Source organism: Pristiophorus japonicus, chromosome 20 (genome assembly GCF_044704955.1).
Source record: "Pristiophorus japonicus isolate sPriJap1 chromosome 20, sPriJap1.hap1, whole genome shotgun sequence".
In the NCBI taxonomy this organism is placed as follows: Eukaryota; Metazoa; Chordata; class Chondrichthyes; family Pristiophoridae; genus Pristiophorus; species Pristiophorus japonicus.
The window spans coordinates 39,939,385-39,952,657 of NC_091996.1; positions in this window are offsets into that span (position 1 = coordinate 39,939,385).

Sequence of the window (13,273 nt, forward strand, 5' to 3'; positions counted from 1 at the left end):
CGATTTTCGTGACCCATGGCTTGACGGACATCCTGGTCAGCAACAATGGCCCGTGTTTCACCAGCCATGAATTCCAGGAGTTTATGTCGGGCAATGGTATCAAACACGTCCGGACAGCGGCGTTCAAGCCAGCTTCCAATGGCCAGGCGGAACGTGTGGTCCAAGTCATAAAACAGGGCAACCAAGGACGCTCCCTTCAGTACTGCCTATCGCGCCTCCTGCTGGCCTACAGGTCCTGCCCGCACTCGCTCACAGGAGTTCCGCCTCATGAAATGCACGCACACGGCTGTCTCTCATTCACCCAGCCCTGGCAGACATTGTTGAGGGCAAGCGCCAGTCCCAAACTCAGTTCCATGATCGAGACTCAAGGGGGAGGTGTATAGAAATGGATGACCCGGTATTTGTTCTTAACCATGCTTTGGGACCCAATTGGCTTGAGGGCACCGTAATTGGCAAAGAAGGAAATAGAGTCATGGTGGTCCGACTAAACAATGGGCAGATATGTCGCAAACACTTGGACCAAGTAAAGAAAAGGTTCAGCATAGACACAGAGGAACCTGAAGAAGAGCATTAGATGTCACCCGCTCCACTGCCAGTGGACGAGCAACAAGGACAGTCCACAGCATGCACAGTCCCTGCGGCCAGCCCGGACAGGCCGGAATCACTTCAAGTGACAGAGATGCGTGCCGAGGCTCAGCCACCAGAGCTCCAACTGTGGCGCTCCACGAGAGAGCGTCGACCACCTGAAAGACTTAACCTTTGAGGCAAAAAGACTTAAGGGGGGAGGTGATGTCATGTATGTAACCATCTCGCAATGGTAATCGTCATGTAACTGTAACCTTCATGCAACTCCTGTACACTGTACTTATACCCTAGAAATGCACACCCTGACCACAGGGGGTGAACTTGCAGGAGACACTCCTCACCTGGGTTTCCAGGTATAAAAGGGGAGGTCCCACCCAGGGTCAGCACTCCTTGGTCCTGGGAATAAAGGTTAGGTCACAGAGTGACCGTGTCTGATATATCTATGCCTCGTGTGAATTTGCAGTAAGGTGCAGGGACACTACATCCCTAACATCGATCTGAGGCTAAACCAAACTGTTCGCAACCTAGATATCATATTTGACTCTGAAATGAGCTTCTGGCCATAACTAAAACCGCCTTTTTCCACCTCTGTAACATTGCCCACCTCCGCCCCTGCCTCAACTCTTCCGCTGCTGAAACCCTCATCCATGCCTTTGTTACCTCTAGACTTGACTACCCCAATGCACTTCTGGCCGGCCTGTCACATTCTACACTATGTAAATTAGAGATCATCCAAAACTCGGCTTCCCCGTGTCCTAACCCGCACCAAGTCCTGCTCACCCATCACCCCCTGTGCTCACTGCCTGAGTCCTAACTCGTACCAAGTCCCGCTCACCCATTACCCTCTGTGCTCGCTGACCCGTGTCCTAACTCGCACCAAGTCCTGCTCACCCATCACCCCTGTGCTCACTGACCTACATTGGCTCCCAGTTAAACAAAGCCTCGATTTCAAAATTCTCATGCTTGTTTACAAATCCCTCCATGGCCCTCGCCCCTCCCTACCTCTGTAATCTTCTTCAGCCCCACAACCCCCTGAGATGTCTGCGCTCCTCCTGAGCATCCCTGATTATAATCACTCCACCGTCGGTGGCCGTGCCTTCAGCTGCCTGGGCCCTAAGCTCTGGAACTCCCTCCCTAAACCTCTCCGCCTCTCTACCTCCCTTTCCTCCTTTAAGACGCTCCTTAAAACCTACCTCTTTGACCCAGCTTTAGGTCATCTGCCCTAATTTCTTCCTATGTGGCTTGGTGTCAAATTTATCTGTTTTGTCTTGTAACGCTGCTGTGAGGCACCTCGGGATGTTTTACCATGTTAAAGGCGCTATATAAATTCAAGTTGTTCTAAATGGTGAATAGTTTACATTGAATGGAATGACTTTGGATGCCAGTTGTATTCTCTACTATTTTCCAAATATACACAGTATTTGTTAAAAAAGATTTTTGCCCTTGGTGCTTAAATGTACAAACTGCAAAATATTTGCAATAAAAATTACAGCTTTCCAATTATTGCTGCTTCCAAAATGTTACTGGAAGATCTGAAATGAAAGATATTGGCAAGACACCCAAAACCACTCCTGAACAGTTGATATGTCGGACAGTCACACCCAACTATTCCGAAGATGAAATGACTGAGCCGGCAAATTCACCGGCTAACTGTTCAGTCAACAGCCACCCTCGGCCTCCCACATGCCCATCAATCTCCAACTATACCAAGGGGAAATTATCCGAATGGATGAGAAGTCATGGCACATGTGTCTCACAGTTATTGCTGTCCGCTCCTGCAATCTCTGTGTGCTGCGAATGCTGAAGATGAAGGTTAACCCTTTGTGTCGACAGGACCGGATTCATCATCATCATCATAGGCAGTCCCTCGAAATCGAGGAAAACTTGCTTCCACTCTAAAAGTGAGTTCTCAGGTGACTGTACGGCAAATACAGGAATTACAGTCTCTGTCAGAGGTGGGACAGACAGTGGTTGAAGGAAAGGGTGGCTGGGACTGGTTTGCCGCACACTCCTTCCGCTGTCTGCGCTTGATTTCTGCATGCTCTCGGCGATAAGACTCGAGGTGCTCAGCGCCCTCCCGGATGCTCTTCCTCCACTTAGGGCAGTCTTGGGCCAGGGGCTCCCAGGTGTCGGTGGGGATGTTGCACTTTATCAGGGAGGCTTTGAGGGTGTCCTTGAAACGTTTCTTCTGCCCACCTGGGGCTCGCTTGCCATGTAGGAGTTCAGAATAGAGTGCTTGCTTTGGGAGTCTTGTGTCGGGCATGCAGACAATGTGGCCCGCCCAACGGAGTTTGTGTAGTGTGGTCAGTACTTTGATGCTGGGGATGTTGGCCTGATTGAGAACACTGACGTTGGTTCGTCTGTCCTCCCAGGGGATTTGCAGGATCTTGCGGAGGCAGCACTGCTGGTACTTCTCCAGCGCTTTGACATGTCTGCTGTATATAGTCCACGTCTCTGAGCCATATAGGAGGGCAGGTATCATTACTGCCCTGTAGACCATAAGTTTGGTGCCAGATTTGAGGTCCTGGTCTTCAAACACTCTGTTCCTCAGGTGACAGAAGGCTACACTGACACACTGGAGGTGGTGTTGGATTAGGTTCTGATGGGCCTAATAGAATCATAGACGTTTACAGCACGGAAGGAGGCCATTTTGGCCCATCGTGTCCATGCCGACCAACAAGAGGCTATTCAGCCCAATCCCACTTTCCAGCTCTAGGTCCGTAGCCCTGTAGCTTACGGCACTTCAGGTGCATATCCAAGTACTTTTAAAATATGGTGAGGGTTTCTGCCTCTACCACCCTTTCAGGCAGTGAGTTCCAGACCCCCACCACCCTCTGGGTGAAGAAATTTCCCCTCAAATCCCCTCTAAACCTTCTACCAATTACTTTAAATTTATTCCCCCTGGTTGTTGGCCCCTCTGCTAAGGGAAATAGGCCCTTTCTATCCACTATATCTATGCCCCTCATAATTTTATACACCTCAGTGAGGTCTCCCCTCAGCCTCCTCTGTTCCAATGAAAACAAACCCAGCCTATCTAATCTGTCCTCATAGCTTAGATTCTCCACTCCCGGCAACATCCTGGTAAATCTCCTCTGCACCCTCTCCAGTGCAATTACATCCTTCCTGTAATGTGGTGACCAGAACTGCACATAATACTCCAGCTGTGGCCTAACTAGTGTTTCATACAGTTCAAACATAACCCCCCTGCTCTTATATTCTATGCCTCGGCTAATAAAGGCAAGCATTTCATATGTCTTCTTAACCACCTTATCTACCTGACCTGCTACTTTCAGGGATCTGTGGACCTGCACTCCAAGGTCCCTCTGTTCGCCTACACTTCTCAGTGTCCTACCATTTAATGTGTATTCCCTTTCCTTGTCAGCCCTCCCTAAATGCATTACCTCACATTTCTCTGGATTAAATTCCATTTGCCACTGTTCTGCCCACCTGGCCAGTTCATTGATATCTTCCTGCAGTCTACAGCTTTCTTCTTCATTATCAACCACACAACCAATTTTAGTGTCATCTGCAAACTTCTTAATCATACCTCCTACATTCAAGTCTAGATCATTAATGTATACAACAAAAAGCAAGGGACCTAGTACTGAGCCCTGCAGAACCTCACTGGATACAGCCTTCCAGTCACAAAAACATCCATCAACCATTACCCTCTGCTTCCTGCCTCTAAGCCAATTTTGGATCCAACTTACCACTTTGCCCTGGATCACATGGGCTTTTACTTTTCTGACCAGTCTGCCATGTGGGACCTTATCAAAAGCTTTTCTAAAATCCATATACACTACATCATACGCTTTGCCCTCATTGACCCTCCTGGTTGCCTCCTTGAAAAATTCAAACAGGTTCGTCAGACACAACCTTCCCTTAACAAATCCGTGCTGACTGTCCTTGATTAATCCGTGTCTTTCTAAGTAAAGATTTATCCTGTCCTTCAGGATTTTTTCCAATAATTTTCCCACTACTGAGGTTAGGCTGACTGGCCTGTAATTACGCGGTCTATCCCTTTCTCCCTTCTTAAAGAAAGGTACCACATTAGCAGTCCTCCAGTCCTGTGGCACCACACCTGAAGCCAGAGAGGATTGGAAAATGATTGTCAAAGCCTCTGCTATTTCCTCTTTTGCTTCGGGGCAAACTGATCCAAATGGGCCTTTAGTTCTGTTTCTTCATGTTCTTTACATTACGTATATGATTCTGATTCTGAGTATGAAAACATAGGCCAGTATATTCAACAATGAAAGCATATATTCTGTATCAAATAGGTATATATTCTGGTTCTGGTAACATTGCAATACTAGATTTCTATACATATATGCAAATTTCTATCAATAACGAGAAATAAAACAGGCTAGTCCATATTCTGTTCTGTATATAGGTACATTAGTGTATATAGGTACTTCTGTATATAGATAGAACCAAGTGCATCTATTTTCCCCAGTCTTGTTTTTTCCTCTCTCATTGTCGATTCTATTCAGCTTATTTGGGAGGCCTTATATTTTTTTCCTACATTTATTTGGTGGGCCTGGGGCTGAAGCCCCCTTCGCCCCGCAGTTAATCCGCCCCGTGGTTAATCCGCCCCGGGGTTAATCTGCCCCGGGGTAAAACCGTCCCGTGGTTAATCCGCCCCGGGGTTAATCTGCCCCGGGGTAAAACCGTCCCGTGGTTAATCCGCCCCGGGGTTAATCTGCCCCGGGGTAAAACCGTCCCGCGGTTAATCCGCCCCGTGGTTAATCTGCCCCGGGGTAAAACCGTCCCGTGGTTAATCCACCCCGTGGTTAATCCCCCCGGGGTTAATTACCCCCGTGGTTAATCCCCCTGGGGTTAATCCCCCCGTGGTTAATCCCCCTGGGGTTAATCCCCCCATGGTTAATCCACCCCGTGGTTAATCCCCCCGGGGTTAATTCCCCCTGTGGTTAATCCCCCCGGGGTTAATCCCCCCGGGGTTAATTCGCCCTGTGTTTAATCTGCCCCGTGGTTAATCCGCCCCGTGGTTATTCCCCCAGTGGTTAATCCCCTCGGGATGAATCCCCCTGTGGTTATTTCCCCCGTGTTTAATCCGCCCGTGGTTAATCCCCCCGTGGTCAATCCGCCCGTGGTTTATCCCCCGGGGTTAATCCCCCCGTGGTTAATCCCCCCTGCGGTTAATTCCTGTGGTTAATCCCCCCACGGTTAATCCCCGGGGTTAATCCCCCCGGGGTTAATCCACCTCTGGGTATTGAGTAGCTCTCGTTCCACGGCGTTGGGCTTCACTGTGACTGGTTGAAGGAGCTCCGCAATGGTGATGACTGGTTGACTGATGCCAGAAATCATGTTTCGAATGGCAGCAGCAGGACCAAGCTCAGTGCTGCTGAACAGCAATGGCTCATTTTTTTTTAGCCAATTTGTACATCTCCTCCTGGGTTGGATTGGGAAAGTCTGGGAAGTTAAATCAGAATATACAGTAAATGATGGGAAGATTGAGGCCTGTCCAAGAAACACTTTTCCTATAATAGTCATGCCTTTTATAATTCAATATTACCCTGATTTTACAGAATATAAAAATAGAACTTCCTCCCCCTCCCCTCCCCTATGCATTTTGCTAATAAGAAGTCCTTGGGTTTTGACCACAAGGAATAACGCAAATTCATTGCACTTGAAAATATCTCATTTTGTGAAGCTCTTTGAAATGTTAATGTGTAACTACAAATATCATTTTTGAATAATGGCTGTAATTAAATAAGCAGTAAAATAAATTAACAAACTAAAAGCCATCATTCAAATGGTTCTCCTTGACTGTACCTAATCCAAACTGCATTATCTAAGTTGTTGCTGCCTGCTCCATTCATCTGTCCAGCAAACATCTGTCATACTTCAACAATTCAGTTAACAGTGTCAAAAGTAAATAGAAAATAGAAACAAATGCTCATTTTATGTTGTTTTTTGAATGGGAACTGAGAATTTAAGCATCTACCCAGTGACTTCCCTCACAGCAGCAGTTCACTTTCAACTGACTTTAGGATTTACAGCAATTCGAACAGGTGAGAAACCGTTGTTGGGGCATTTTAATGTTGGTGATTTGAACTTCTCTATCAATATGCATCATCATCATCATCATCATCATAGGCAGTCCCTCGGAATAGAGGAAGACTTGCAGCCACTCTTAAAATGAGTCCTTAGGTGGCTGAACAGTCCAATACGAGAGCCACAGGTGGGACAGATAGTCGTTAGGGGAAAGGGTGGCTGGGACAGGTTTTGACACACGCTCCTTCCGCTGCCTGCGCTTGATTTCTGCATGCTCTCAGCGACGAGACTCGAGGTGCTCAGTGCCCTCCCGGATGCACTTCCTCCACTTCAGACGTTGGTACACCCCACACTGGGACACTGGGGCAACCAGCACTGGGACACTGGGATATCCTGTTGCGGGACACTGGAACACCCAGCACTGGGACACTGGGACACCCAGCACTTGGACACCGGGGCAACCAGCACTGGGACACTGGGACACCCAGCACTGGGACACTGGATCACACAGCACTGGGACACTGGGGCACGCAGCACTGGGACAGTGGGACACCCAGCACTGGGACACTGGGACACCCAGCACTGGGACACTGGGACACTCAGCACCGGGACACTGGGACATGCAGCACTGGGACACGGGGACACGCAGTACCGGGACACTGGGGCACGCAGCACTGGGAAACTGGGACAAACAGTACTGGGCCACTGGTACACCCAGCACTGGGACACTGGGACACACATCACGGGGGCACTGGGACATCCAGCACTGGGACACTGGGACAAACAGTACTGGGACACTGGGGCACCCAGCACTGGGACACGCAGACATGCAGTACTGGGACAGTGGGACACCCAGCACTAGGACACTCGAACACACAGCACTGGGACACTGGGGCAGCCAGCACTGGGACACAAGGAGAAGCCAGCACTGGGACGTTGGTACACCCCACACTGGAACACTGGGGCAACCAGCACTGGGACACTGGGATACCCTGTTGCGGGACACTGGAACACCCAGCACTGGGACACTGGGACACCCAGCACTTGGACACCGGGGCAGCCAGCAGTGGGACACTGGGACACCCAGCACTGGGACACTGGGACCCACGGCAGTGGGGCATAGGGACACCCAGCACTGGGACACTGAGACAGCCAGCACTGGGGCACTGGGACACCCAGCACTGGGCACTGGGGCACCCAGCACTGGGAAACTGGGACAACCAGCACTGGGACACTGAGACAAGGTGACACCCAGTACTGGGACACTGGGGCACCTATCACTGGGACACTGGGGCACCCAGCACTGGGGCACTGGGACACCCAGCACTGGGACACTGGGACAAGCAGTGCTGCGACACTGAGACGCCCAGCAGTGCAACACTGGAACACCCAGCACTGGGACACCCAGTACTGGGCCATGGGGACACCCAGCACTGAGACACTGGACACCCAGCACTGGGACACTTAGAGAACACAGCACTGGGGCACCCAGAACTGGGATACTGGGACACACAGCACTGGGACAGTGAGACACCCAGCACTGGGAAACTGGGAGAACCCAGGAATGGGACACTGGGGCACCCAGCACTGGGACATAGAGAACCCAGAACTGGGACGTTAGGACAACCAGCACTGGGACACCCAGACACTGGGATACTGGGAAAACACAGCATTGGGACACTGGGGCACCCAGCACTGCACACAGGGTGAACCCAGCACTCGGACGTTGGTACACCCAGCACTGGGGCTCTGGGCACCCAGCATTGGGACACTGGGACACCCAGCACTAGGACACTCGGACATGCAGTACTGGGACAGTGGGATACCCAGCACTGTGATCCTTGGACACGCAGCACTGGGACACTGGGGCACCCAGCACTGGGACCCTCGGACACACAGCACTGGGACACTGTGGCAGCCAGCACTGGGACACTGGGACAAGTAGCACTGGGACACTGGGATACCCAGTTGCGGGACACTGGAACACCCAGCACTGGGACACTGGGACACCCAGCACTGGGACATTGGGGTACCTAGCACTGGGACACATGGGCACCCAGAACTTGGACACTGGGACACCCAGCAAAGGGACATTGGGGCACCCAGCACAGGGGCACTTGGATAATCCCACACTGGGACGTTGGGACACCCAGCACTGGGACACTGGGCACCCAGAACTGGGGCACTGGGATACCCAGCAGTGGGACACTGGGATACCCAGAACTGGAACACTGGGACACCCAGCACTGGGCCACTGGGGCACCCAGCACTTGGACACTGGGACACCCAGCACTCGGACATTGGGACACCCAATACTGAGGCGTTGGGACAGCCAGCACTGGGACACTGTGACACACAGCACATGGAGGTTGGGACACCTAGCACTGGGACATTAGGACACCCAGCACTGTGACACTGGGACATCCAGCACTGGGACACTGGGACACCCAAAACTGGGACACTCAGACATTGGAACACCCAGCACTGGGACCCTGGGACACTGAGGCACCCAGCACTTGGACACTGAGACATTCAGCACTGGGACACCGGGGCACCCAACACTGGGACACTGGGGCACCCAGCACTGGGGAACTGGCAAACCTATCTCTGGAACACTGGAGCACTGGGAAACCCTACACTGGGACACAAGGGCATCTGCACTGGGTCACAGGGACGTGCAGCACTGGGACAGCGGGGCGTCCAGCACTGGGACACTGGGGCACTGAGCACTGGGAAACACAGCACTGGGACACTCGGACACCCTACACTGGGACATTGGGACACCGAGCACTGGGACACTGGGACAGCCAGTACTGAGACACTGGGACGCACAGTGCTGCCATAATGGGACACCCAGCACTGGGACACTGGGACACATGATAGTGGGACAAAGGGACACCCAGCACTGGGGCACTGAGACAACCAGCACTGGGACACTGGGGCAGCCAGCACTGGAATACTGGGACAAGTAGCACTGGGACACTGGGATACCCAGTTGTGGGACATTGGAACACCCAACAGTGGGAAACTGGGACACCTAGCACTGGGACACCGGGGCAACCAGCACGGGGACATTGGGGCACCTAGCACTGGGACACCAGGGACCGCAGAACTAGGGCACTGGGACACCCAGCAAAGGGACACTGGAGCACCCAGCACTGGGGCACTTGGAGAATGCCGCACTGGGTCATTGGAACACCCAGCACTGGGACGTTGGGACACCCAGCACTGGGACACTGTGACACCCAGCACTGGGGCACTGGGCACCCAGAACTGGGGCACTGTGATACCCAGCAGTGGGACTCTGGGACACCCAGAACTGGGACACTGGGACACCCAGCACTGGGACACTGGGACACCCAGCACTGGGACACCGGGGCAACCAGCACGGGGACATTGGGGCACCTAGCACTGGGACACCAGGGACCGCAGAACTAGGGCACTGGGACACCCAGCAAAGGGACACTGGAGCACCCAGCACTGGGGCACTTGGAGAATGCCGCACTGGGTCATTGGAACACCCAGCACTGGGACGTTGGGACACCCAGCACTGGGACACTGTGACACCCAGCACTGGGGCACTGGGCACCCAGAACTGGGGCACTGTGATACCCAGCAGTGGGACTCTGGGACACCCAGAACTGGGACACTGGGACACCCAGCACTGGGACACTGGGACACCCAGCACTGGGACACTGGGACACCCAGCTCTGGGACACTGGGACACCTAGCACTGGGACACCGGGGCAACCAGCACTGGGGCTTTGGGGCACCTAGCACTGGGACACTGGGGTGCCCAGAACTGGGACACTGGGGCACCCAGCACTGGGACAGTTGGAGAATTCTGCACTGGGTTGTTGAAACACCCAGCACTGGGACGTTGGGACACCCAGCACGGGGACACTGGGACATCCAGCACTGGGGCACTGGGCACCCAGAACTGGGGCACTGTGATACCCAGCAGTGGGACACTGGGGTACCCAGCACTGGGGCACTGGGGCACCCAGCATTGGGACACTGGGGCACCCAGCACTCGGTCGTTGGGACACCCAACACGGAAGTGTTGGGACAGCCAGCACTGGGGCACTGTAACACACAGCACTGGGACACTGGGACACCCAGCACTGGGACACTGGGACACCCAGCTCTGCGATACTGGGACACCCAGCACTGGGGCACTGGAACACACAGCACTGGGACACTGGGACACCCAGCACTTCGACACTGGGACATTCAGCACTGGGACACCGGGGCACCCAACACTGGGACACTGGGGCACACAGTTCTGGGACACTGGGACACCCATCACTGGGACACCGGGGCATCCAGCACTGGGACATTGGGGCACCTAGCACTGGGACACTGGGGCACCCAGAACTGGGACACTGGGACACCCAGCAAAGGGACACTGGGGCAGCCAGCACTGGGACAGTTGGAGAATGCTGCACTGGGTTGTTGAAACACCCAGCACTGGGACGTTGGGACACCCAGCACGGGGACACTGGGACATCCAGCACTGGGGCACTGGGCACCCAGAACTGGGGCACTGTGATACCCAGCAGCGGGACACTGGGGCACCCAGCATTGGGGCACTGGGGCACCCAGCACTCGGACGTTGGGACACCCAACACGGAAGTGATGGGACAGCCAGCACTGGGGCACTGTGACACACAGCACATGGCAGTTGGGACACCTAGCACTGGGACTCTAGGACACCCAGCACTGGGACACTGGGACACCCAGCACTGGGACACTGGGACACCCAGCTCTGGGATACTGGGACACCCAGCACTGGGGCACTGGAACACACAGCACTGGGACACTGGGACACCCAGCACTTCGACACTGGGACATTCAGCACTGGGACACTGGCGCACCCAACACTGGAACACTGGGGCACCCAGCTCTGGGACACTGGGGCACCCAGCACTAGGACACCGGGGCAACCAGCACTGGGACATTTGGGCACCTAGCACTGGGACACTGGGGCAACCAGAACTGGGACACTGGGACACCCAGCAAAGGGACACTGGGGCACCCAGCACTGGGACAGTTGGAGAATGCTGCACTGGGTCGTTGAAACACCCAGCACTGGGACGTTGGGACACCCAGCACGGGGACACTGGGACATCCAGCACTGGGGCACTGGGCACCCAGAACTGGGGCACTGTGATACCCAGGTGTGGGACACTGGGGCACCCAGCACTGGGGCACTGGGGCACCCATCATTGGGACACTGGGGCACCCAGCACTCGGACGTTGGGACACCCAACACCGAAGTGTTGCGACAGCCAGCACTGGGGCACTGTGACAAACAGCACATGGCAGTTGGGACACCTAGCACTGGGACTCTAGGACACCCAGCACTGGGACACTGGGACACACAGCACTTCGAAACTGGGACATTCAGCACTGGGACACCGGGGCACCCAACACTGGGACACTGGGGCACCCAGCACTGGGGAACTGGCAAACCTAGCACTGGGACACTGGGAAACCCTGCACTGGGACACTGCGACGCTGGGTCATCTGCATTGGGTCACTGGGACGGTCAGCACTGGGACATTGGGACAAGCAGTACTGCGACACAGCGACGCCCAGCATTGGAACACTGAAACACCCTACACTGGGACACCCAGTACTGGGACACGGGGACACCCAGCACTGAGACACTGGACACCCACCACTGGGACACTTGGAGAACACAGCACCGGGGCACTGGGGCACCCAGAACTGGGATATTGTAACACCCAGCACTGGGACACTGGGACACACAGTACTGGGGCACTGCGACACCCAGCACTGGGACACTGGCGCACCCAACACTGGAACACTGGGGCACCCAGCTCTGGGACACTGGGACACCCAGCACTAGGACACCGGGGCAACCAGCACTGGGACATTTGGGCACCTAGCACTGGGACACTGGGGCAACCAGAACTGGGACACTGGGACACCCAGCAAAGGGACACTGGGGCACCCAGCACTGGGACAGTTGGAGAATGCTGCACTGGGTCGTTGAAACACCCAGCACTGGGACGTTGGGACACCCAGCACGGGGACACTGGGACATCCAGCACTGGGGCACTGGGCACCCAGAATTGGGGCACTGTGATACCCAGGTGTGGGACACTGGGGCACCCAGCACTGGGGCACTGGGGCACCCATCATTGGGACACTGGGGCACCCAGCACTCGGACGTTGGGACACCCAACACGGAAGTGTTGCGACAGCCAGCACTGGGGCACTGTGACAAACAGCACATGGCAGTTGGGACACCTAGCACTGGGACTCTAGGACACCCAGCACTGGGACACTGGGACACACAGCACTTCGAAACTGGGACATTCAGCACTGGGACACCGGGGCACCCAACACTGGGACACTGGGGCACCCAGCACTGGGGAACTGGCAAACCTAGCACTGGGACACTGGGAAACCCTGCACTGGGACACTGCGACGCTGGGACATCTGCATTGGGTCACTGGGACGGTCAGCACTGGGACATTGGGACAAGCAGTACTGCGACACAGCGACGCCCAGCATTGGAACACTGAAACACCCTACACTGGGACACCCAGTACTGGGACACGGGGACACCCAGCACTGAGACACTGGACACCCACCACTGGGACACTTGGAGAACACAGCACTGGGGCACTGGGGCACCCAG